Source organism: Mauremys reevesii, linkage group 1 (assembly GCF_016161935.1).
Source record: "Mauremys reevesii isolate NIE-2019 linkage group 1, ASM1616193v1, whole genome shotgun sequence".
Lineage (NCBI taxonomy): Eukaryota > Metazoa > Chordata > Testudines > Geoemydidae > Mauremys > Mauremys reevesii.
Window position 1 is genome coordinate 222,283,062 of NC_052623.1, and position 27,847 is coordinate 222,310,908.

General features: G+C 46.5%; 1 pseudogene; it reads right to left on the reverse strand.

Moving 5' to 3' along the window:
* On the reverse strand, positions 1-27,847 carry LOC120404179 (annotated as a pseudogene).

Sequence of the window (27,847 nt, forward strand, 5' to 3'; positions counted from 1 at the left end):
CAGGCATAGAGCTTACTATCCTTCAATGGGACAGCTCATGGTAATAAACCTTATGACCTGGAGCTACTCTTGGTAGGATTAGGGCTACTTTAACTTTCACATTGTCCAAAGAGATATAAAATCGGACTTTCTGTGATCTCTAATTGTGTATATTCATATCAGTGTAACACAGGTTGAAAAATGAGATTGTATTTAGCAAGGTAGCCATCATTGTAAATGTACAGGACTTGGTCTGAGGGATTATAGTTGATACTTTGAATTGTTTCTAACATTTTATCCATAATTATGCTAATTTTATCTTCCTGTTCAGTGTTTGTGTTGTATGTGTAAAATATTTCCTCTTTCCGAGTGTTGACAGGTCTTGTGGCATATAGAACACCACATATGATCAAGTGTTGGAAATGGACGGCTTGTACTGCCTTGTATTCCAAGTATGGAGCACATCAAGTGTGGTCTCGTTGAGTTTGCTAATCATAATGTTCCCTGTGTTGTCCTCGGTTGAATAAATTACCCACAATCCACTTTCATCCACTGCAAAGTCCATATCTTGCCACCCAACACCAGCATAAGAGAAACGGTTACCATAAGCAGCATTCAGCAGAGTTTTCCTCACAGACAATGTGTTTCTGTTTAAATCGAGCTTGCTTGAATTATATACATTGTAATACATGAAGTTATTGTAAACTGCAGTGCCACTGCCTTCCCCATATTGAATTTTTAACTCTCTAGCATTTTTAATAGCAGCAAATCTTTGTAGGAATTATGAAGTCTGTAATATTCTAAGAGTCTCCCATCTGTGTTCAAAGGTGCAACCCAGTATAGGTCCTTCTGAGGAGTCCGAAGAAAGCAATCCCTACCCCAGGAACCATATTTGAAGGAAAATCCTCTCCAGTTCAGCTGTACAACATAGGGCTGGCTGATATTCACAATTCCACCATGACCACAGCTGCCTGTAAGCAAAGAGAACATGCAGGCTTTTCAAATGGCATGATTAGGAGAGAGGCTTTAGTGTATGCGCTTTATAAGAATTAGCATTGTTGCAAGAACAGAAAAATATACATATTTTTGTCAAAGATTTTCCTTGCACCATGTAAACAGCACATGGATTTCAGTTCTGTAGCGGTTCCAGTCTGACTGAAATACAGTGGTCATACCACTAGAACTGGGATCATACTGAAAAAAAACAGCCAACACTTCAGCAACACATTTTAGAGATCTCAGTTTTTAGTTGGTACTCACTTGCAGTAAATAAGTGATTAGCTTCTGTTTCAGATAAGTGACCAGTTTTCTGTTTCTACCTATTCTATGCTTTCCACTCTGCTGGGCTGGGAAATCACATAGAAAATACAATTTCAGAAGCATTTTAGGTCATTTTCTCCTGCAGTGGAGCACAGTTCTGGAAATATGGGAAACGAGAAGGTGGAGGGAGAATTAGCAGCACTAGTTCTAGAGGCTCATCTCAGATTAGCAAGCTACTGTCAAAATCACCACTTTAAAATGATACTTCAGAGTGCCTTCCATCTGAGGCTCTCAATGCAATTCAGATATTAATGAGCAGAGCCAGGGCTGGCACAACCCATTAGGTGACCTAGACATTTAGGGAGTGGCGACCGCCTAGGCGGTCGTCATCGGTATTTTGGGGTATCTGTCGGGGGCACCGGCGCTTCTGAGCATAGCCTTATAACAGCTCTGTAAGGTAGAAGTAAATATCCACAATTTACATGTAAAGTAACTATAAAGTAACGATACAACCTATTTCAACCAGGATAGTCTTGGTTTTTCTTATGATGCCCCAGGATAATTGAAATATCCTGTTGGGTTTTTTTTCATTTCATCAGCCAAAATATTTGTTTTTTTTATAGCTACACAATGCTTGTTCAAGATGCATTGCTATGCTGAGTAGAATTTCCACTGTTTACTGAGAACAAACAGCCCGTGGAAAGAGTTTTCAGTGTAATGAACAATGTCTGGAATGAAGAGAACTTGAATTGAAAGCAAACACTATCAAAGCTGTTCCTTTGCTCAGAACAACTGTTGATGACACTTGTTCAATGCAGAACACTAAAGTATTGGAAAAATCCTCCACTTCAAAATACACAGGTCTCCTGGGTCAGATGCTGGCAGTGGTAACATCAGCACACTTACAAATAAAAGTATCCTTTGTCTGACTCTTTGCAGCCCTAAAAGATGTCCCTATGAATGTGTGCCAGTTTTTTCCCTTTAAAAGCATGGTCATCTGAGACACAGACATCTCTCGCTGGAGAGAATCAAGGGATACTATGCCAGGCTGGGTAAGACGCTCAAGGAATTTGAGGCTCAGGTGATCTTCAGTGGGATTCTACCTGTCCCTAGGGAAGGGTGACAAAGGGGTGACAGGATTGTGATGATAAATAGTTGGCTCAGGGAGTGGTGCTATAAGGAGGGCTTTGGGATGTATGGGCACTGGGAGGATTTCGGGGACAGAGAACTGTTCTCACAGGATGGGCTCCACCTGAGTAGGGAAGGAATTAGACTTCTAGGAGGGAGGCTGGCTAATCTGATCAAAAGAGCTTTAAACTAGGAATTGGGGGGAGACAGTTGGGAGATGTCCAGGCACTCTCCACGCCTAATTTAAACATTGAGAGGGAGGACAACAGGATAAGAACAGATATAGCCAGAGGGAGGGGTTTGGACGTAAGGAAGATGGGGGGATGGATACTAGACCAATAGGTCATACTGGTGGTACTGTGTCCCTACCAAATTGGGTAACAAAGGTGAGAGAAGCCAAACAGCAAAAATTAGGATGTTTGTTCACCAATGCGAGAAGCCTAGGTAACAAAATGGAGGAATTGGAACTCCTGGTCCGAGAATTGAAACCGGATATCATAGGAATAACCGAAACATGGTGGAACGGTAGTCATGACTGGAGTAAAGGTATGGAAGGGTATGTGCTGTTTAGGAAAGACCAAAACAAAGGTAAAGGTGGGGGAGTAGCATTGTATGTCAATAATGAGGTAAACTGTAATTAAATAACTAGTAATGGAATGGATAATACGGAGTCTGTTTGGGCAATAGTCACATTAGGGAAGAAAACTACTAGAGCCTCCCCTGGGATAGTGATTGGGGTGTGCTATAGACCGCCAGGATCTACCCTGGATATGGATAGAGAACTCTTTAATGTTTTTAAGGAGGTAAATACCAATAAGAACTGTATGATCATGGGAGACTTTAACTTCCGGATATAGATTGGGGAACAAATGCTAGTAATAATATTAGGGCTCAGCTTTTCCTAGACGTGATAGCTGATGAATTCCTTCATCAAGTAGTTGCAGAACCGATGAGGGGGGATGCCATTTTAGATTTGGTTTTGGTGAGTAGTGAGGACCTTGTTGAGGAAATGGTTGTAGGGGACAACCTTGGCTCGAGTGATCATGAGCTAATTCGGTTCAAAATAAATGGAAGGATAAACAAAATTGCATCTGAGACTAAGGTTTATGATTTCAAAAGGGCTAACTTTACTAAATTAAGGCGACTAGTTAGGGAAGTGGATTGGACTAACATATTTAGGGATCTAAAGGCGGAAGATGCCTGGGATTATTTCAGGTTGAAGTTGCAGGAGCTGTCAGAGGCCTGTATCCCGAGAAAGGGAAAACGGTCCGTAGGTAGCAGTTTTAGACCGAGCTGGATGAGCAAGCGTCTCAGAGGGGTGATTAAGAAAAAACAGAAAGAGTACAAGGAGTGGAAGATGGGAGGGATCAGCAAAGAAACCTACCTTATTGAGGTCAGAGGGTGTAGGGATGCAGTGAGAAAGGCCAAAAGCCGGGTAGAGATTGACCTTGTAAGGGAATTAAAACTAATAGTAAAAGGTTTTTAGCCATATAAATAGGAAGAAAACCAAAAAAGAAGAAGTGGGACCGCTTAAAACTGTAAACGGAGTGGAGATTAAGGATAAGCTAGGCATGGCACAATATCTAAACGAATATTTTGCCTCGGTCTTTAATGAGGCTAATGAAGGGTTTAGGAATAGTGGCAGAGTGACTGATGGGAATGAAGGTGCGGGGTTGGAAATTACAGTATCCGAGGTAGAAGCCAAACTTGAACAGCTTAATGGTAGTAAATCAGGTGGCCCGGATAATCTTCATCCTAGAATATTAAGGGAATTGGCGAGTGAAATTGCAAGCCCATTAGCGATGATTTTTAATAAATCTCTAAACTCGGGGGTTGTACCGTTTGACTGGAGATTAGCTAATATAGTTCCTATATTCAAGAAGGGGAAAAAAAGTGACCCGGGTAACTACAGGCCTGTTAGTTTAACATCTGTAGCATGTAAAGTCATGGAAAAAATATTAAAGGAGAGAGTAGTTACGGACCTTGAGGTCAATGGCAATTGGGACAAATTACAACATGGTTTTACGAAAGGTAGATCGTGCCAAACCAACCTGATCTCCTTCTTTGAGAAAGTAACAGATTTTTTAGACAAGGGAAATGCGGTGGATCTAATATATCTTGATTTCAGTAAGGTGTTTGATACGGTACCGCATGAAGAATTACTGGTTAAATTGGAAAAGATGGGGATCGAAATGAAAATCCAGAGGTGGATAAGGACCTGGTTAAAGGGGAGACTGCAGCGGGTCGTATTGAAAGGTGAACTGTCGGGTTGGAGGGAGGTTACCAGTGGAGTTCTTCAAGGTTCGGTTTTGGGTCCGATCTTATTCAATCTATTTATCACTGACCTCGGAACCAAAAGTAGGAGTGGGCTGATAAAGTTTGCGGATGACACGAAGTTGGGAGGTATTGCCAATTCAGAGAAGGACCGGGATATCCTCCAGGGAGATTTGGATGACCTTGTAAACTGGAGTATTAGTAATAGGATGAAATTCAATAGTGAGAAGTGTAAGGTTATGCATTTAGGGATGACTAACAGGAATTTTAGTTATAAGCTGGGGACGCACCAGTTGGAAGTAACTGACGAGAAGAAGGACCTCGGAGTCCTGGTTGATCACAGGATGACTATGAGTCGGCAATGTGATGTGGCCGTTAAAAAAGCTAATGCGGTCTTGGGATGCATTAGGCGAGGTATTTCTAGTAGAGATAAGGAGGTGCTAGTCCCGTTATACAAGGCGTTGGTGAGACCTCATTTGGAGTACTGTGTGCAGTTTTGGTCTCCCATGTTTAAGAAGGATGAATTCAAACTGGAACAGGTACAAAGAAGGGCCACTAGAATGATCCGAGGAATGGAAAGCCTGTCGTATGAAAGGAGACTTGAGGAGCTCGGTTTGTTTTCCTTAACCAAAAGAAGGTTGAGAGGAGATATGATTGCTCTCTTTAAATATATCAGAGGGATAAATACCAGGGAGGGAGAGGAATTATTTCAGCTCAGTACTAATGCGGACACGAGAACAAATGGATATAAATTGGCAGTCGGGAAGTTTAGGCTTGAAATTAGACGAAGGTTTCTAACCATCAGGGGAGTGAAATTCTGGAACAGCCTACCGAGGGAAACAGTGGGGGTGAAGGACCTCTCTGGCTTTAAGATTAAGCTTGATAAGTTTATGGAGGGAATGGTTTGATAGGATAATGTGATTTAGTCAATAGGTCAATAAAGTGCGACCACTGGTAATTAGTACTGAGGGTCAATGTTGGGATATTGAAAGTCTTTTTCCTGAGTGTCTGGCTGGAAAGTCTTGCCCACATGCTCGGGGTTCAGCTGATTGCCATATTTGGGGTCGGGAAGGAATTTTCCTCCAGGGTAGATTGGCAGTGGCCCTGGAGGTTTTTCGCCTTCCTCCGCAGCATGGGGCAGGGGTCGCTTGCTGGAGGATTATCTGCTACTTGAAGTCTTTAAATCAGGATTTGGGGACTTCAACATCTGAGTCAAGGGAGAGAATTATTTCAGGAGTGGGTGGGTCAGCTTTTGTGGCCTGCATCTTGCAGGAGGTCAGACTAGATGATCATAGTGGTCCCTTCTGATCTTAAGTTCTATGAAACTACGATTCTAAGTGACCTGCACAGTCACACAGCAAGTGAATGGCAGTGCCAAGACTCAAACCAACATTTCCTAACTCAAAGTCAGATGCTTTAACCACTAGATATTGCTCCCTCTTAGAGGTGAAGTAATGTTTACCTGCCAAGACCTGAGTTTTATGTTTCTATTAATTGATCAATTCAGAGCAACAGCTAATGATATCAAATCAGTGCAGAGGTTGCACATGCTCTAGTTACCCCATAGTGAAAGGGAACTTTTTTGCAACTGGCTTTTAAATGCATGGGGGAGTTATTGAAAAGTATATGGCTGCATACTTGGTTTGGTGTGTTTTATAAAGCTGCTGTTTTGTGTGTGAGAGAGGTCTGTGCAGGTATAGGTGTAGATTTTTTTAAAGTATTTTGTTTGTTTCAAAACAACAGGGTTTTGTACTGTGCAAAATGTGGTTTTAAATGAATTTTAAAAGCAGTTTGATTTTTTATTCTGCAAAATGAGATGTATTTAAAAAAAATGTGAGTTTGTGTTTTTTGTTTTGTTTTTTAAGTGGTAGAAATAAACTCAAAACCTGTGTTTGCTGTACAGCCTGAAATGGATTATTTGTTTTAAAGCTATGACTTTTTAAATAGAAAAACACCCTAATGAATATTTAGTTTTTAAGTTTACAAGATGGTTTCATGTGTTTTATAATAATGTTGTTTGCTCCACAGTACGGTCAAAACAGGAAAGATCCTTAGACCAGAGGGAAAACAAGCTCAAAAGAAAAAGGAAAGAGACAGCTGAAAAGGAAAATTCACCAGCCTCAGTGACTCATGGATGGATGAAGTCCAGTAAATATATTTTGCTTATTGGTTTGGTTGTTCTATGAGGTTTTGTATTTTAAGTAAATACAAAGGTGTGGGTGAGAAAAATGGTAAAGTTCAGTTTTGTAAAATGGTCCCCCCCACTCCCCCAGAGGCATGGGCAACTTTTCTGACAATGCTGTAGTCAGAGCTACAAGGACACCTCCTCCAGAACCGCCAAAGAACCAGGAAGTTGCTTTGAGTTCTTTAACAACACAAAACAGCACAAGAGTACAGATGAAGCATCCGGGCAGTTCAAATCTCATATACGTCAAACCAAGACTCTAGTAAAAAAATAAACAACCACACAACTACAACTCCAGTTCCTCAGCGGCCACTGCCACACCAAACCCAGAGAAAAATGTGAGCGAAAACGCCCACATTCACAAACCCAGAGCCCACACACTAGGGGCTCTGAACATGTGCAAAACCACACACATTCACAAACCTGGAGCATGCACTCTAGGGGTTGTGAATAAAAAACCAAGGACTGACAAACCATTCTCCCAAAACCATAAGCTCATCACAGCTTCCCTTTTCTAGTATTTGGGAAGAGTTTGATGCTTCATTCAGAAAACTGATGGATGCTGTATCCTCGGGGGGGGGGGCTAAAAGAACGGCATTCTGAAAAGAATTGGGAAAAATATGACACTTCGTTCAGAACACTGGTGACCTCTGTATCCTCGTGGGGGCTAATGAATGACTGCAACTCGCTTACTGGATGCAGAAATGAAGTCTGTTCTTCAAAGAACTGATTTAGCTGAATACTAAAAGGCTAAACTTTACAGTGCCATGCTTCAAAGGTACCTAATGTACATGAAGCAGAGCGATGCAGAAAAAGTGAAAATAAGTCTGTTTCTACCAGAACAGGAACAGAATGTAACTGCCAAACCCCCAGAAACACCAAAGACCTCAGACTCTGTTGCTCAGGAGGTGTTGGATAATGTGAATAAGCGTTATAAGAAAAATGCATTAGTATTGCTAAAGAAGCTGGGCCAGGATAAAAATATCTCTTCATGGAATGAGAAAGGGGCTTTTGTGTACAAAGGCTCTGTAGTTAATGGTTCTAACATGCTCAACTTAGTCAGGGCCGTCACCAGTGGTGAGCTCCAGTTGGTTCGCACCGGTTCAAGAAGAATCGGTTGTTAATTTAGAAGTTTTTTAGAACCGGTTGTTCCAGGACAACCGGTTCTAAAAGCTTTAAATTTAACAAAGGCTTGGGCAGCTGTCCACCCAGCCCCCGGCCCCAGCTCACCTCCCCCTCTCCCCTGAATGCTCCGCCCTTCTTCTCCTCACCTTCCCCTGCTTCCCACGAATCAAATGTTCGCGGGAAGCCTGAAAAAAGCAGCAGGCAGGTAAGCCGGGCATGTGGGGGAGGGGGCGGGACAGCTTCCCCTGGCCCCGGCCGAGCGCCCCAGCCCAGTCCCAGCCAAGCACCCCCAGCTCAGGCTGGTCCCAGCTGCGTGCCCCCACGGCTCCGGCCCCAGTCCGGCCCGGGGTGTCGGGCCCCACGGCTGCGGCTCCGGCCCGGGGAGTCGGGCCCTACGGCTGCGGCTGTCCCTCCAGCCCGGGGAGTCGGGCCCCGCAGCTGCGGCTCCGGTACCGGCCCAGCCCGGGGAGTCGGGCCCCGTGGCTGCGGCTCCGGCCCCGGTGCCGGCCCGGCCCAGGGACTCGGGCCCCGTGGCTGCGGCTGCGGCCCTGGCCCCGGTGCCAGCCCGGCCCAGGGAGTCGGGCCCCCCGGCTGTGGCGGTGGCTCCAGCCCTGGTGCCGGCCCAGCCCTGGCCCCGGTGCCAGCCCGGCCCGGGAGTCGGGCCCCGCGGCTCCGGCTCCAGCCCTGGTGCCGGCCCGGCAGAGCGGACCCGGTCCTGGCCCCAGGCAGTGTGGTAAGGGGGCAGGGAGTAGGGAGGAGGTGTTCGGTGGGTTGTGGAGGGGTTGATAGGGGTTAGGGCAGTCAGAGGGCAGGGAACAGGGGGATTGAATGGGGGCAAGGATCCCGGGGGGCAATCAGGAAGGAGCAGGGGTTGGATGAGGTGGTGGGGGCACTTAAGGACAGAGAGAGAAGGGGTGGTTGGATGGGGCAGGGGTCCTGGGGGGCCATCAAGAATGAGAGGAGGGGTTGGATGGGGCTGCAAAGGGCAGTCAGGGGACAGGGAAGCGGGGGGGATGGGTCAGGAGTCCCGGGGGGAGGGTGTCAAAAAACATGGGGGGTTGGATGGGGCACGACCCCCTCATGAGGTGAGGAGGAGGGAGCCAGTTGTTAATATTTTGGCAGCTCATCACTGGCCGTCACCCAGACACGCTCTGTTCCTAGCAGACATGTACCTAAAAGATGGGATGTGTTTATGAATGTCATGGCAGAACTAAATGTACCATCTTCCATCACGGGCAATGCGGCCAACAGAGATCTATTGGAACACTCCACAACCTCGACGGTCACTTCTTAATCATTCATTTACCTGTGTTCACCTTGTTCGCCAGTGACTCCCCCAAGCCACAGTTGCATTCCACCTCTAAGGGGGTGAACAAAGAGAGGCCACCATGCTCATCAGGGTGTCTCACAAGCATTTGGGTTTTGGACTTGGGTTCCAGCGTATCCATCAATGCCTGGGCCAAAAGACTCCCCTTGGTCACTCCCTCCTCCTCCTCGGGACTGTCGCTGATGTAGACCTTTCTCTATGGATGGTCAAAGACTGTCGTGGCTAGGACAAAGTCCAAAGTTCTCACAGGGGTGATGAAGGAGTCCATGTTCCCTCTCAGCAGCCTTTCCATGATTTCTAAAACACGTGTGCTTGGTAAGAGATGGCCTCCTCTGTCTGGTGCTGGGACTTATGGGGTAATAGTGCTGCACTCTGATTGGCAGAGGGCCTTGGGATCAGTTCTTAGTGGGGTCATACGGCCCACTTTCGGACGGGTCACCCTGCCCCAGAACTTGCCCTGATTGGTCAAAATCTCCTTTTGGGGTAGTCCTATTGGGGCAAAACCCATCCTAATTGGTAGAGGGCAGTGGGAGGAGTTCGTAGAAGGGGCACATGACACAACTTGCTTCCGGTCATGTGGCCACCTTGACCCCGGAAGTAATACCCCCCACAGGACGGGACTTCCAGTGACAAGTGGGAGGGACTAAGGGGTCATGTGGCAGGGTTAGGGTTTGACTGATGGTAGGACGCTTATACTACTGCAGGGTGTCCGAGTCAAGAATTGTTGAATATGTCTAGGCAATACCAGAGCCAGTGTCTAAGTCTAAGCCAGAGATCAAAGCCAGATGATCAGACCAAAGATCAGCCAAGTTCACGGCAAGCCAAAGTTCAGATACAGGCCAAAGGTCAAATCCGAGTAGTCAAAATCCGAGGGGTTGGGGAAGATCAGGAGGAAGAGACAATGCTGGAGCGGGTGGGTGTAGGGCCTGGAGTGAGGCTAGAGAAAGGGAAGGAGAATACTGACCCAGGGTTCATAACCAAAATCTGGAGCCAAGAAGGGTCACGCCAAAGTCAAAGCCAGAGACTGGAGCCAAGAGTTAAGCCAGAGTCAACAGTGAAGAAACCAGAGGGCAGGGCAGGGCAGGGTGGTACATGCGGGTGGGAACGAGGATGACTTACTGGAGCCCTAGAGACCCCTAATTGTGGGACTCCCTTCCTAGGAATAAAAGAAGGACAGTTGGATGACAAAGATTTCTCTGACCCTGGGGTCCAAGCCAAGGGGAGCTCCCATCCAGGCTATGTGCCAGGATGCCATCACCCTCCCTGTTCATTTCACTCTCACAGACCCCCTAGCCGGACGGGAGAATAAAGGGCAGAAAGCAAAGGTGCCCCTGGGGGAAAGGCTCTAGTCTGAGACCCAGTCCACTTCCCAGATCTACGCCCAGGATTGTGTGACCAGGACCACAGCCCTTCCCCTACATCTCAGTTCCCACCTGCCAGATGGGGAGGATCCTCCCCTGCCCCAGTGCGTTAGGGGGGAGTTTCATTCCTGGCTGGGAAGGGTTCAGCTACCAGGTGGGTGGATTGGGCCCCAGGTGAGGGATGGTCAGACATTCGCTGCATCAGAGATGACACAGGGCCATGAGAAGGTCTGAGCAGTGATGACAGGGGAGGGGCTCCATGTCAAGCCACCCCTCCCAGACTGCAATGCCTATTGAGCATAACCCCTGGTTCTGCGGATGCTCTCATTTCTGGGCCAGCCCCACAGCCCGGACAGCCTGATTCTTCCAAACCAGTATCTTGCCTGGCCCCAGCTCCAGGGGTTGGGGTGCGGCATGGTGTTGAGAGTGAGGTACTCGGCTTTGGTTTCTCTCAGTGCTGTGGGCTCTATGGCCACTCCCCCTGGCCCTTCCCCCACAGGGAGGCAGAGCAGTACGTGTGGCAGGGAGTGAGAGATTCAGGACATGCGAAGGGGGGGCTGTTCAAGGCTGTCCCAGAGAGCACAGGCCCTGCAGTGCTTTGGGCACCTGGTACAAGCACCTGACATTCCCGCCTCCTCTGCTGAGGGATGGGAACAGCCGCAGCTGGGGGTAACCTAGCTGGAGGAGGATCTGTGACTCCCGGCTCTGGGCCCAATCAGCGCCAGGATTAGGGCAGGAGGATGGGGGGGGTCCTGGTACCTGAGATTGTAAACCGCGGCCGTGGAGCTGGACATGATGGAGCTTAGCTCGGATACCACGGGAAGATTTTCAATCAGCTCCTGGGAGACTTCAAGGAAACAAAACTGTGTGTGAGACTCAGGTCCTGCACACCCACAGGCACTTCCCAGGGAGGAGGCCAAAGTGCTCTGCAGAAACAGCCAGTGTCACCCCCACCTCTAACCAGCTGGGCCACCCAATTCCTCCCTCCCCTCCCCTTTAGTCTTACAATTCCCCCACTGCCAGCTCCTGATCAGTGTCACAATTATCCCCTTCCCTGTCCCCCAGACTTCAGCCCCAGGAACCCCTGTCCTCAGCTTCCCACTCCGGCCCCACTAACTCTTCCTCCCATATCTGTATCCCTTGCCCCAGAGGCCGGGCATGGGGGTCTCACTCACCGCAATGCTCTCCACAAGGGCTGCTTTTGAAAAGTGGGGTTCCAGGGTGTCCCACCCCTGCTGCTGTGCCGAGACGCACAGACTTGGGACAGCTTGGAGGAAGTGGAGCTGTTTGGCCCTGTCCTCCACCAACTAGGAGTGGGGGGGAGAGAGAGAGCCTGTTACATTGGGACCTCCCGCCCAACCCAAACCAGCTCTAGGGCACAAGACCTCCATGGGGTTGGATAGGAAAGCCGCCCCTTCCCGAAACCAGTGTCGCCCTGCACAGACAGGGGTTGTAACTTGGACAGTGTCTGCGGAAAGAGGACACCTTGGCCTGTGTGGGACAAATGTCCCCACTTTGGGATGCCAGATAACAGAGGAGATGTGTCCCCCAATTGCGGGCGAGGGATTCTCTGGTACAAGACCCCCTGCCTGGGTGGGGATGGAACAAGGAGCAGGACAGACTCGGTGGCAGCACAGCTGGGGATTTTTGTACCTCATCTCTGCCCTGGAGGTGCTGCTGGATGACTCTGATGGTGTCTTGTTCAGGGGACACATCCTCCTCCTCTTCCTCCTCCTCACCCGCTTCTCCTTTTCCTACTCCTAAACCCACTCCTCCTCCTCCTCCTTAACTCACTCCAGCTGGGCACTGGGTGTCTCTGCACCAGGGAAGGAAGGAGAAAGTATAATCATGGGTGGCAAGTTTGTAGAAATGTTGGTGGTGCCAGAACCCGCCCCCCATCTCCGCCCCCCCAAACTCTGCCCCCACCTACCTAAGGCTCTGGGCGGGGTTTCTGGGGGAGGTATGGGGTGCAGGTCCTGGGCTGGGGATTAGGGTGCAGGAGGGGTGCAGGCTTTGGGATGGAGTTTGGGTGCAGGCTCTGGGCTGGGGGTGGGGATGTAGGAAGGGGTGAGGGGTGCAGGCTCTGGGAGGGAGTTTGGGTGCTGGGTGCAGGCTCCGGGCTGGGGCAGGGGGTGGGTGTGCAGGAGGGGGTGAGGGGTGCAGGCTTTGGGACGGAGTTTGGGTGTAGGCTCTGGGCTGGGGGTGGGGGTGTAGGAAGGGAGAGGGAGTGCATACTCTGGGAGGGGGTGCACGCTCTGGGAGGGAGTTTGGGGATAGGAGGGAGTGCAGGGTGAGGGCTGTGGGGCTGAGGATGAGGAATTCATGATGCAGGAGGGGGCTCAGGGCTAGGGCAGAGGGTTGAGGTGTGGGGTGATGGCTGTGGGGCTGAGGATGAGGGGTTCATGCTGCGGGGGGGCTCAGGGCTGGGGCAGAGGATTAGGGTGCAGGGGGATTAGGCAGCAGGTTTAAAACAAATAAAAGGAAGTTCTTCTTCACAAGGCGCACAGTCAACTCCTTACCTGAGGAGGTTGTGAAGGCTAGCACTATAACAGCATTTAAAAGAGAACTGGATAAATTCATGGTGGTTAAGTACCAGAAATGTCCATGCACCAGAAACACAGATGCAGGTGAGCAACCGTTTTCATGTTCTCTCCACAGGTACTAGTGCAGAGAATGGAGTGGATGATACATCTGAGGGAACAGAGCAGAAGGAGACTCCACTGATTGGAAGGCATGAGATGCACCGTCCTAGGGATGGGGGTTCCACGACCACCACTCCCAAGAGGCGGAGGAGGAGGGTGGTGGTGGTTGGGGACTCTCTCCTCAGGGGGACTGAGTCATCTATATGCCGCCCTGACCAGGAAAACCGAGAGGTGAGCTGCTTGCCAGGGGCTAGAATTCATGATGTGACGGAGAGACTGCTGAGACTCATCAAGCCCTCAGATCGCTACCCCTTCCTGCTTCTCCACGTGGGCACCAATGATACTGCCAAGAATGACCTTGAGCATATCACTGCAGACTACGTGGCTCTGGGAAGAAGGATAAAGGAGTTTGAGGTGCAAGTGGTGTTCTCATCTATCCTCCCTGTGGCAGGAGAAGGCCAGGGTAGAGACCGTCGAATTGTGGAAATCAAGGAATGACTACGCAGATGGTGTCGGAGAGAAGGGTTTGGATTCTTTGACCATGGGATGGTCTTCCAAGAAGAAGGAGTGCTAGGCAGAGACAGGCTCCACCTCACGAAGAGAGGGAAGAGCATCTTTGCAAGCAGGCTGGCTAACCTAGTGAGGAGGGCTTTAAACTAGGTTCACCGGGGGAAGGAGACCACAGCCCCGAGGTAAGTGGGGAAGTGGGATATCAGGAGAAAGCACAAGTAGGTGAGTGCAAGAGGGGAGGGCTCCTGCCCCATACTGGGACACCAGGACGATCAGTGAGTTATCTTACATGCCTATACACAAATGCAAGAAGCCTGGGGAACAAGCAGGGAGAACTAGAAGTCCTGGCACAGTCAAGGAATTATGATGTAATTGGAATAACAGAGACTTGGTGGGTTAACTCACATGATTGGAGTACTGTCATGGATGGATATAAACTGTTCAGGAAGGATAAGCAGGGCAGAAAAGGTGGGGGAGTTGCGTTGTATGTAAGAGAGCAGTATGACTGCTCAGAACTCCAGTATGAAACTGCAGAAATACCTGAGAGTCTCTGGATTAAATTTAGAAGTATGAACAACAAGGGTAATGTCGTGGTGGGAGTCTGCTACAGACCACCAGACCAGGGGGATGAGGTGGACGAGGCTTTCTTCCAGCAACTAACAGAAGTTGCTAGATCACAGGCCCTGGTTCTCATGGGTGACTTTAATCACCCCGATGTCTGCTGGGAGAGCAATACAGCAGTGCACAGACAATCCAGGAAGTTTCTGGAAAGTATAGGGGACAATTTCCTGGTTCAAGTGCTGGAGGAACCAACTAGGGGTAAAGCTCTTCTTGACCTGCTTCTCACAAACAGGGAAGAAATAGTAGAGGAAGCAATAGTGGATGGGAACCTGGGAGGCAGTGACCATGAGATGGTCGAGTTCAGGATCCTGACACAAGGAAGAAAGGACAGCAGTAGAACAGAGATCCTGGACTTCAGAAAAGCAGACTTCGACTCCCTCAGGGAACTGATGGGCAAGGTCCCCTGGGAGAATAACATGATGAGGAAAGGAGTCGAGGAAAGCTGGCTGTATTTTAAAGAATACTTATTGAGGTTGCAGGAACAAACCATCCCGATGTGTAGGAAGAAAAGTAAATATGGCAGGCGACCAGCTTGGCTTAACAGTGAAATCCTTGCTCGTCTTAAACACACAAAAACAGCTTACAAGAAGTGGAAGATTGGACAAATAACCAGGGAGGAGAATAAAAGTATTGCTCAGGCATGCAGGAGTGAAATTAGGAAGGCCAAATCACACTTGGAATTGCAGCTAGCCGGAGATGTTAGGAGTAACAAGAAGGGTTTCTTCAGGTATGTTAGCAACAAGAAGAAAGTCAAGGAAAGTGTGGGCCCCTTGCTGAATGAGGGAGGGAATCTAGTGACAGAGGATGTGGAGAAAGCTAGTATACTCAATGCTTTTTTTGCCTCTGTCTTCACAGATAAGGTCAGCTCCCAGACAGCTGCACTCTGCAGCACGGTATGGGGAGGAGGTGACCAGCTCTCTGTGGAGAAAGAAGTAGTTCGGGACTATTTAGAAAAGCTGGACGTGCACAAGTGCATGGGGCCAGATGCACTGCATCCGAGGGTGCTAAAGAAGTTGGCCAATGAGATTGCAGAGCCATTGGCCATTATCTTTGAAAAATCATGGTGATCGGGGGAGGTCCCAGATGACTGGAAAAAAGCTAATGTAGTGCCCATCTTTAAAAAAGGGAAGAAGGAAGATCCAGGGAACTACAGGCCAGTCAGTCTCACCTCAGTCCCTGGAAAAATCATGGAACAGGTCCTCAAGGAATCAATTCTGAACCACTTAAAGGAGAGGAAAGTGATCAGGAACAGTCAGCATGGATTCACCAAGGGCAAGTCATGCCTGACTAACCTAATTGCCTTCTATGATGAGATAACCGGCTCTGTGGATGAGGGGAAAGCAGTGGATGTGCTATTTCTGGACTTTAGCAAAGCTTTTGATACAGTCTCCCACAGTATTCTTGCCAGCAAGTTAAAGAAGTATGGGCTGGATGAATGGATGGTAAGGTGGATAGAAACCTGGCTAGATGGTCAGGCTCAACGGGTAGTGTTCAATGGTTCCATGTCTAGTTGGCAGCCGGTATCAAGTGGAGTGCCCCAAGGGTCGGTGCTGGGGCCGGTTTTGTTCAATATCTTCATTAATGATCTGGAGGATGGTGTGGACTGCACCCTTAGCAAGTTTGCAGATGACACTAAACTGGGAGGAGTGGTTGATACACTGGAGGGTAGGGATTGGATACAGAGGGACCTAGACAAATTAGAGGATTGGGCCAAAAGAAATATGATGAGGTTCAACAAGGACAAGTGCAGAGTCCTGCACTTAGGACGGAAGAATCCCATGCACTGTTACAGACTAGGGACCGAATGGCTGGGCAGCAGTTCTGTAGAAAAGGACCTAGGGGTTACGATGGACGAAAAGCTGAATATGAGTCAACAGTGTGCCCTTGTTGCCAAGAAGGCTAATGGCATTTTGGGTTGTATAAGTAGGGGCATTTCCAGCAGATCAAGGGATGTGATCATTCCCCTCTACTCAGCACTGGTGAGGCCTCATTTGGAGTACTGTGTCCAGTTTTGGGCCCCACACTACAAGAAGGATGTGGATAAATTGGAGAGAGTCCAGCGGAGGGCAACAGAAATGATTAGGGGGCTGGAGCACATGACTTATGAGGAGAGGCTGAGGGAACTGAGATTGTTTAGCCTGCAGAAGAGAAGAATTGTGGGGGGATTTGATAGCTGCTTTCAACTACCTGAAAGGGGGTTCCAAAGAGGATGGATCTAGACTGTTCTCAGTGGTCAAAGACGACAGAACAAGGAGTAATGGTCTCAAGTTGCAGAGGGGGAGGTTTAGGTTGGACATTAGGAAAAACTTTTTCACTAGTAGGGTGATGAAGAACTGGAATGGGTTACCTAGGGAGGTGGTGGAATCTCCTTCCTTAGAGGTTTTTAAGGTCAGGCTTGACAAAGCCCTGGCTGGGATGATTTAGTTGGGTTTGGTCCTGCTTTGAGCAGGGGGTTGGACTAGATGACCTCCTGAGGTCCCTTCCAACCCTGAGATTCTATTATTCTATGAATGGCTAGACTCTGTATGTCAGAGGATGGAGATGGATGGCAGCAGAGAGATCACTTGGTCATTGACTGTAAGGTCCAGTCCCTCTGGGGCACCTGGCATTGGCCACTGTCAGTAGACAGGATACTGGGCTAGATGGACCTTTGTTCTGACCCAGTATGGCCATTCTTATGTTCTTAGAAGTCCTTGAACCAGTGCCCAGTACGCAAATATGAAACCTCTCTATTTCTACCTGAGATTCTGCTATGTACCGCTCCAAGGGTCACATTTGCCACTTTGGCCACAGCATTCCACTGGGAGCTTATGGTCAGCTGATTATCCCCCATGACCCCAAGCCTTTTTCAGGGTCGCTGCTTCCCAGGATGGAATCCCCCATCTTGTACATAGAGCCTCTATTTTTCTTACCTTCTACACAGGTGATGACTTCTTTTGACAAAATCCACACAGAAATGAAAAAAACCTCACAAAGAATCTCCTCCCCACCAATCCTCTCTTGGTCCTCACAGAGAGACCGCGAGATGGAGGCTTGCTGCAGCAAGGCTACAGGGGTCTCTGAGGTTCCCCCTGCCCCGCATCCCTGTCCTGCCTGGCTGTTGTCAAGGGAGCTCTGTGAGGTCACAGCCGCCTCATCGTATTTGCCCAATAGGCTGAGTTCCTGCCAAAGGCCTTTGTGAAGTCACTGCCACACTCACCTTTCCCTTGCAGGCCTGATGTCTGCCCCTGGCCAGCCCGATTGGACGTTTGAGCTGCACCGCCAGATCTCCCTACTTGCTCATTATTGATTCTGGGGAGCAAGCAGGCTACCCAGTAAAACAGCAGAGTCTGTTCCTCACCCCACACTGAGTTTTTCATAGAGGCGTCGGTTGTGGAACAATTTGATCTCCTAATCTGGCCTCTGTTTCATGGGCCATGAAATTTCACACACTTAGCACTATATTAAGCCCAATTGCTTGTAGTTCACTAAAAGGCACCTTCCAGAATGACAACCAGTTGTGACTTGAGGAGACCAGGAAACAGAGAATAAACAATGGTTATAATACCATGAAAAGTGAGATGGAAACATCTGAAATGGTGACACTGGTCAATTTCAAGGCCAGAGAGTTTTTAAATTAGTCAAAGTGAGCCCTGAATTTGGTAGGGACCTGGCTATTATGGAGGCCCTAGCAGGTTTGCACTCCCAGTTCTCCTGAAAGGCCATTGAGAATTCAGGCTGCCTGAGAAACTTCCCAGAATAAGCTACCAGGATTGGGGGAATGAAGGAAACCAAACGAAGCCTGAGCTAGGATGGAGAGCACTGATCCAAACGGCGTTTGATCCTCTCCATCCCCACCTGTCTGCCTGCGGTGAAATGGACAGAGGGGCACTGATTTCTATTTGTGAACTTGCTAAAGACCATGGGCTTCTGCACAAGCCGTACAGCCCATACTCTGAACTCTTGGATAAATGGCAAAGTTGGATTTTCAGAAACCTTTTCCCCCAGTTCTCTGCAACCACTTTGGATTGTGCCCAGCAGAGGCTTTGGAATCTATGACTAAATTATGTTTCCATTTAGGGATATCTTAAGAGATAAAATGAGTCTGTACAGGACATCAGATTTATCTGTGTGGTACCCATTGCTTCTATCCCCTACCCTCCTCTGCCTCTTCTTTGGCACCAAGCACAGTGACAGGAGAAATGGCTCCAGGGAACTGCATCACAGTGACTGGCTTCACTTTCCAGGGAATAACAGACAGTTGAAAGCTACAAAACATCCTCTTTGTGTTCTTCTTTGCCATTCATTTCTGCCCCCTGGTAGGGAATGTCGGGGTGATTGCGCCGATTAGGGTTGACTCCCAACTCCACAGCTCCATGTACTTTTTCCTCAGCAACTTGCCACTCTTAAATGTTGTCTGCTCCTCTGTGATTGCCCCCAAGGCGATGCTCAGTTCCCTAGTGACGAGTAAAGACATTTCTTTCCCTGAGTGTGTGGTTCAGTTTTTCCTCTTCTCCTTCTGTGTCAACAATGAGCTTTGCCTCCTGGCTGTGACGGCCTACGATCGCTTTGTGGCCATCTGCAACCCATTGCTTTATTATGTCATCCTGTCCAAAAGAGTAGGCTTCCAGCTGGTGGCTGGCTCTTCCCTATGCGCCTGTGTCAATGCCACTGTGCATACGTGAACTGAATTCAGTCTGTCCTTCGGCCACTTCACTGTCCTCAATCATTTCTTCTGCGATATTCGCCCACTCCAAGAAATCTCCTGCTCTTACTTTCATATCAATAAGCTAGTGTATTTTATCTTTGCAGCCATAGAAACAATAGGCACCATTTTCACCATCCTCATCTCCTACATTCACATCATCTTTGCCATCCTGAGGATCCGCTCCATGGCAGGAAGGCACAAAGCCTTCTCCACCTGCGCCTCCCACCTGACTGTCATTTCCTTCTTATTTGGGACCCTGATCTTTACATATTCATGACCCTCGCCTGGCAGCTCAGTGGACTGGGAGAAAATGGTGGCCGTGTCCGATACCCTTGTGATACCCATGTTGAACCCCCTGATCTACAACCTGAGGAAGAAGCCTCAGGTGAAGGATGCCCTGAGGAGGACAATACACCAGAAAATTATTCCTCGCTGTATGTAAATATGGGGACTGGTTTTTCTGATCAGTACTGGAGTGCAGATATGAGCTAGTTCTCGCTCATTAAGTCAATGTGCAGAAGTTTCTATCATGTGATTTACAGAAGAAAACAATATGGAAATGGAACTTGAACCAGATAATGAAGGAAGGTGCCATTTCCCTTGAAAAACAATGTCCAGTACCTGTGTTAAAGCTTCTCCTTTATGCACTGATATGTGATTTCTGCAATATAGGCATCTCCCCCTGTTTGTTCCACTGCCTTTTGAACTATATTGGTTAACTTAGCAGATGATATAAAGAGGAGATCCTCAGACTGTAATTATTTCCATTTGCCACTGCTATTATCTCAGTTCCCACAGCCCCCACCTAAAATCACTGTACAATTAAATAAAGGGAGGTGCACACGGAGAGGTGTTTTTATAGATAGATAGTCAGACAGATGCTTCAGTTCGAGGACAGACAGGTAGACACTAGACAGATGGATGTTTTTCTATGGGGATAGATAGACAGAGACATAGTTATGTCTGGGGTTAGATAGACAGAAACATGTCATTAGACACACACATGAGAAAGGAAGGATGGTCCAGAGGTTATCGCACTCACCTAAGACTTGAGGGGTCTGAGTTTAAATTACGTCTCCACTGCAGACTTCCTTTGTGACCTTGAGCAAATCACTTAGGGCTAGATTTTTTAAAGGGATTTCATTTCCTAATTCCCATTGAAATCAATGGGATTTATGTAGCCTAAATACCTTTACAAAACCTAGATTTCATCTCCCTTTGCCTCTGTTTGTCACTTGTAATACGGAGGTAAGAGGAGTGTTGTAATCAAGACACAAGAAGTAACTCTTCTGCTCTACTCCGTCTCCGCACTGATTAGGCCTCAACTGGAGTATTGTATCCAGTTCTGGGTACCACTTTTCAGGAAAGACGTGGACAAATTGCAGAGTCCAGATAAGAACGACAAAAAAGCGAGTGCCATGTCTCCGTGTGGCTCCCAGAAGCAGCAGCACATCCCCAATCCGGCTTCTATGCATCGGGAAAGCCAGGAGGCTCCACACGCTCCCCGTGCCCCAAGCACCGCCCCTGCAGCTCCCATTGGCTGGGAACCACAGCCAATGGGAGCTTCAGGGGCAGCACCTGCAGACTCCTGGTCTAAGGCCACAGAAAGTTCCCAGTTAGATGGCCCATGATGCCAGCCTCCATCACTCTCTTGTTAAATCTTCAAACAGGCCCCTTCATGCTTTTTCCCATTCTGACCCCAAACTCGTGAGGAGCTCCCTGTAAACATCAGCAAAATGATCTCCTCATCCCAGGGACTGTTTGACTCTTTAATTATTCCCTGTCCAGCAAGTTTGCCATCTCCTTATGAACTTGCTGCTGCAATGTACCCGTTCTGTGGTATGCTTTGCAGGATGCAGGTTGTGATCCCACAGTGTTAATTTTAGGCAACTTTTTTGAGCCTGGCTGGCCTGCTTGGTAATACCTGCCAGTGAAGTTGCAGCACAGCCATGACCTCTGTCTTTTTAGTTAGGGTGACCTCTTCACACACCTCAATGCTCTTGAGTGGGATATCCCTATGGCATTCAGGCCTCAGATCAGTAACGGGCTGTCTTACAATCCTCTGCACAGAATATCATCTTGACAATGGCTTCACTATTGTGATGCACTTTTAACCTGATTATATGCACAGTCCAAGGTGCAACCTGTGGAGATTAATAGAAGGAGGAGGCACACGTCAGAGCCTTAGAGGGGCTCATGTTAGGGCCCTAGTGGGGCTCTGGGTGATCGCTACTTCCCACCACCCAACAAAGATGTAACGAGGTTGAGTAGTGTCCGCAAAAGAGAAACTAAACAACTAATTATTTCTCAAGAAAGGTTTTTAATGACTTATGACTATAAAGGCAACACAGACAGAATGTGCCTAATGACTTTACGTGTACTGTAACCATCCCCAACCAATGCAAATTTATATGGAATACTGATACATTAATTAACTATAGTTTACTAATTTTAAGCTACCTATTAACTTATTAACAACTTATAAACTTTTACTGACTTTTATGATAAACTTGATGGTAACTTATACTGAAGATAGGCTCAGTGACCTGTAAAGCCACTATGATTTATAAACAACTAACTTCACTAGCACTGTACCTACTTCCAGCAAGGCACAAAACATACATAGTTACTATATATTGATTAACTATTTACTACTACTATTTTTAAACAACTGAAATAATTTACTAATAAACTCAACCTATAGTATTAATACAGACGTAAGATTAACCAACTCGAGCATAACCAGACCTTTTCAGTTCAAATCTCACCCTGCATTTGAAGATACATTACCTTCAGTTCACCATTTCCTGCACTGGCCAGGCACAGATAGTCAGTGAAGTGCAAGTCCCTTTGGTTCAGTGGGTGTATGTGAGCTTGACAAAGAGCTATTTCTTTTAGATCAACACACACACACACACACACACACACACGCACGCACGCACACACACACACACACACACACACACATGCCTTTGCATCTTATTTATATGATATTTGCTGGCCATGTTTCAAAACAAGTCAACCAGTCAAGGTGGCCAAATATTTGTGGTTGTTTTGAACTTATGAACTGTGCACCTGTGCTCTGCTGATCTCTTCTCTATGTGGCTACGAGTGGGCAATTTGCTAGACTCAACAAAGGTCAAGTCAGCTTATAGAGGTATTTGGTTGCAGAGCATAGTAACCATAGGGTAGTGTGTATCTACCCTGACAGAGTTTCCTTTTTAGTCTATAAAGCTTCCTAAATGGATTATGCTTATGCTTGCAGGATTCTACTGTACTCGCTTCTTACAACTTCTGGAAGTTTGAGGCCTAACAGTACTTAGCCTGACATTACTTGACAAGGCTTATGAACATTAATCACACATCCCTGCTGTGGGGCCTGTGTACATTGCAGAAAACAGTGTGACCCCTCCCTACCATCTCAGAAGGTTCCTCCCATCAGTTTTGCAATTTGTACTTTTCCACAAGGAATAAAACCAGCAGCAGATCACCTGCATCAAATGATCACCCGTTTATCCCATCAAATTGGGACCAGGGCCAGACTGGTTAACCAAAATGTCAGATAATCGGATGAATGGGAAAGTGTGAGGCTGCATCGCCATCTAGTGACCATAGGATAGACTGTCCACTTCTGTACCTGTGTGGGCTGGTTGTTGGGTTAATACGGAGAACCAGGTAATAAAGGGTCAGATAAACAGGGTTCTACTGTATTGTGATCATACCATTCCTTCCGAGCTGCCTGGCTTCTAGTGAGGCTTTGCTTCACTATTCCAATCATGGATTTAGGGAAACCTAATTTAGGCTACTCCCTGTGAAAGGGAAAGGAAAAGTGAAGTGCTTCACTAAGATCAACCTTATGAAAAAAAAATGGTTCATTTTTTTTGTTTCAAAAGGATATTTGGCTTCAGAATTTTATTTTATTCTTTATGAGATTGTGCCTTTTATGCTTTGTGGCACACTAGAAGAGAAGGTAGAAAAAACATAAAATACTCTTGCTGGAAGTTTGCAATGTCTCGCAAATTTGTTTCTTAGGAGCCAGAACAATAACACTTAAGAACCCAAAAATCAGAGGGAGAGAACGTAAGCTACTGCCTATAACAGAGACGCACAACTCACTGTGTACCTGCTGACTGACTGCTGCTAAGCCCCGATTGTGTGCTGCCCTACTGAGCCTCCTAGCATGGAAGCACATCCAGGAACCCTGCACAAAATTTAAAGTCATAGTATTCAATTTTAACACAACTACAAATACACCAGAGCATCAAAATTTTCAGTTTTACAAGGCCTCTCCTTTTTTGGAACCCTTGTTTCTAAACATGCCATGAGGGATTTGAATCAAATTTCAGCGACTAATTACCATACGGGTGGAATCATCAATAATATGTATTCTTTGTAGTTATGTTGTTGGCTTCTTTAGGACATTTGGGAAAACAGGAGCACTGGGAAAGCCTGTTCCCCTCCTCCCCTCATACACACTGCACATTTGCTGCCACCTGGTGCTGGCTGAGCAGTAGCATTGTGACATCAGAGATAACCCACCGCTCAGCACTCCATCCCTCCAGTTCATTTTCATACTTGGGGAGAATGACTAGCACCCTGGCTGCCATGGCAACAGCTACCTTTGACAACTGATTGCTCCCTTGTTACCAGAACATCATCACAGACAGGAAGTTTGTAATGAAACAGGGCCCGAGCTGGATAACCAGGACAGCCCCTGCTGCGCTCAGCGGGGTTTGTGCTGTGGTACGGTGCTGTGTTCCTTCGCAAAGGGCAGGCGTTTGCTACTCTCCTCAGTAAGGCCTAGGTGAAAACAAGATGCAAAATTCCAGCTCTTTTTCTTGGATATTGTTTATCTGCTTCTTGCACATTCAGGGTTATAGCTGAGAACTTCCAATGACACTGAAGTTGCATAAAATGAGTTTTGTTTTAATGCAGTTTAATTTAATGACTTCCAATACTCTGATCAGCACAACACTGAGTGGGAAAACTGGGATTTTCACAAAGATAAGAATGGTAATAAAATATATACTGAAACGACACATGAGTAAGAGCTTCATTGTTTAAACAGCACATATAGAAAATATTTTCTTTCTATTAAAAAACAAAGGAAATAAACAAAATCCTTCATTTAATGCTACTTAAGTTTGCTTTCATGAATAAAATAATTAGGAAATACAAAGTCAAGGTTTTTAAAAAGGATGAAAAGGTTACAAAGTTCAGCATTCTCAGATTAGCAAATGTCCAAATAAGTGTTGCCCTGGCACCCTTAATTCAGTCCTCTTGTGCATTTGCAGATGTTGCCTGTAGGATCCCTGCCTCATTTATTGCAGAGTTAATGTTGCACAGACAATGCTCATTCTGGTATTTCCTAACTTGAGAGTGCTTCACTTTGCAGCCTTTTAGTCCTTTGTGCATTTCCTATTTTTTATAGCTTACTTTACCGATGAGAACAATCTTTATGACAAAGGCTGTTTATCTGTTTAGTGTCAATAGTGTGTGCTTTACAAGACAGAAGAAGTAAGGACACTCCCTAATACAAAGACCCTATGATCTAAGGAAGATTGACACATACAAAAAAAGCAGAATATGTAAGAACTAGGATTTTCTTTCTTTCTTTTGATGAATAGTCATTTATTTATTGTGAATTATTGTTATTTTTAAAGAAAGAGTGGTGGATTTGAGAACTTGTGTGGTGAGGATGTTCTATGCAGAAGGAGCAATATTTAAACACACGAAGAATGGAATGGGAGAAAGAAACACGCATGGCATTGGTGCTAGCTGTACTGGTAAAACAGAGAAGGAGGGAGATGATGTAGAAATTGACTAGATTTTTGATTATGGCCTGTCCCTGTAAATAGCCTCGTCATGGGGTGGCTTGGGATTATAAGGACTGGAGGCCTGAGCTCAGCCAACCCTCGTGGCTAAGACCACCCACCTGAACAGGGATCAGCTGATTCGTTTACTGATCAGCAGGGTGCAGAAGAGGAAGTGGCTGAGAGAGTTGCAGGAACTGCAGAGAAAGGAAGGCGCACCAAGGATGGCTAGAGACAGAGAGTTTGGCAATAACCTTGGAGGAAAGACCCAGAGAGCAGAGACTAAGGCCAGCAACAAAATTGCCTTATGCTGTTCTTCTCCTTTTGGTTTGTCTCTTGGAAAATAAATAAAACCTGGCTGGAAGGGTCGGCAAGACTGATCTGTTGTGAGTGCAGCTGTGGAGCCCAGAGGAGAGAGAGATGGATGGCAGGGTGCTGCAGGACCACTCAGACCATGAGGGGATGCTTGGGAGGAGGTCATGAGCAGGGGAGGAGTGGGGTTTCAGGAGATAGCTCTACAACCAGGGCCAAACAGGAACCCTGAATGTGTGCACCCAACAGCTTTCCTGCTATTTCAAGTTCTAGACTCCAATCTGGTTGGAAGGTGGCAGTTCAGAACCATCCCTAAATCACATTTAATTCAGCTGCGAAGTTTCACGGACACAAGGTCATGCATGGGCAGACTCATTAAAATACACTATCTTTCTTCTGTTGTATCTCTTTTCCCACACCTCTCTCCCCCAGCCTGACCCCTGGTGCCAAAGCATGTGGGGATCAGGAATTCACTTACTGCCCTCACTGCCGGGGGTGGGAAGCAAATTTAATTTCTTCCCAGGGCTTCTATGGAGCCCTGCTGATAGAAGCTGCAGAAAGATTGTGTTGAATTGCTGCCTCCCCTCCACCCCCTCGGCCACTCACATCATGCCCCTTCTTGGTCAGCACCAGCCATTTGTGGGGCTCTGTTGGCCAGAGCAGAGGTTACAGCCATTCTGTGGTACTGTAACTTCCCCCTGATCAATTTTCTCCTCTGGGGACACTCTTCTAGAAGATGGTGTAGCTCTCGTTTTTGCTCCCTTGCTGAAACACACTACCAGGCTCAGATTCAGCAAAGCATTTAAACACGTGTTTAAGTGCTTTACTGACTAGGAACGGGACCTGAGACCTCATTTCCAGATACAGCACACAATGCAGGCATGGAGCTGTAGCTCTGCAAATGGCAATTAGCATAGCTAAGAACATGGCCTCAGTACTTGGCACATATACTTATGTTTGGAGGTGCTCATACCTCAGCTAATGCAGTGCAAGAAAGACAATGCAGATGATGATGCAAAGTGGCTTACAACCTGCCAACTCCATAAATCAATTTGAGCCATTTGCCTTACATCCCTATTGTGTATCGCTACCTCTGGCATTATGGTTTGTTCTTAACTGTCGACATATTGAATCTATTACTGAACTTAACTCACAGCGATCTCATTTAAAAATTAAATGGCTATTACTGCTTCTCTAAATGTGTGATTTGTTTCAAATATTGCTGGTACTGAGGTACTACTCAGAGAGTTTGGATGAAGGGCAAAACATTACTTCTCATACTTTTGTACTATTTCCAACTTTTTCCACTTGAAAAACAGTAAGAGTATGTAAAAGTGTTTGTTTCCTGCCCTCATCTTTCACATCAGCCTATTGCTGAAAAGTTAGTACATCTGGCAAATTTTCCAAGACCTGTGATTTATTGTTTTTTCATTTAACTCAGTCTTCTTCCTACTTCTCCCATCCCTTCTCATATGATTTATACCCAGAATGCTTACCTGGTGGGAAATAGGAGGGTGTTGTGGTTTGATTTCTGTTTTTCACATTCCTTCAATCAATTCTGGAGAGGCACAATTTCTCGATGGATTGCAAGGATATTGTTTTTGTCCAATGATTCCAGATCACTTACCATGAGAGTCAGATTCTTGATCTAGAGAAATAAAAATTCAGCATCACTTTAAATTGCAGTCAACTTTATTTCACAAACATTTTAGACTGGATTTATCATTCCAAAAAAGGTGCTGGAGAACAAGATTTAGGAACTATTCCCAAGAATAAGCTTTAGTATGAACATCCGGTCTCAAGCTAATGTGTGTAACTACAAGAAAATGTTTGTGATTTTAGCCCTCAGCATATACCATAATGCTAAAGATCACCCAGAAATGCCCAATAAGGCTTACTTGATTATTAGCTGTTACCGGTAAATGATTTCAGCCTTGCAGATGTGTCCTGAAAGTTTGCCTGCCCAGATAAATAATCTACTCGTTTAATGTTGAAGAAGACAGTGAAGAAACTAATGATATTTTACTTACCATCAAATGCAATTATTCACTCAGGTAAGTGAGTGATAAATTTGAAAATCTGATTTATTGAATATTGCGAAGGGGTTCTTGATTTTATATTGATTGGGTCACTACCCTAATAAGTTTTTAATTATATTTGTTGGAGTACAGAAGCTTTCAGGCATGGGTGCCCATAATTAATATTTATTATAATAATATAGATGGTATCTTTATTTAATATAGCAGCATCCAAGAACTTTAGCTTTCAGTCACACAAATGATAAAAATTGCCATTTTTTTGCCACATATGAAGAAACATGCTAACATGCTCATGGCCAAGATTTGCTTTAATTGACACTGATTTAAATCCAGAGTAACTCCACTGACAATAGTAGAGACACTCCAAATTTCACTAGTGTAACAGAGAACTGAATGTTTCTGAATGACAGAATAACCCTCATACTCTACCTCCACATATAGTTGTTCAACAATCACATTGCTTCCAACAAGTGTGGATTTCAGCTGAGTGACCAATCTCTCCATTTCATTGATTTCAGTTTCAGTAACTGAAAGTCCAACTCAGTGTAAGAAACACTGGTCAACTCCATATGTTCCACCTTGAT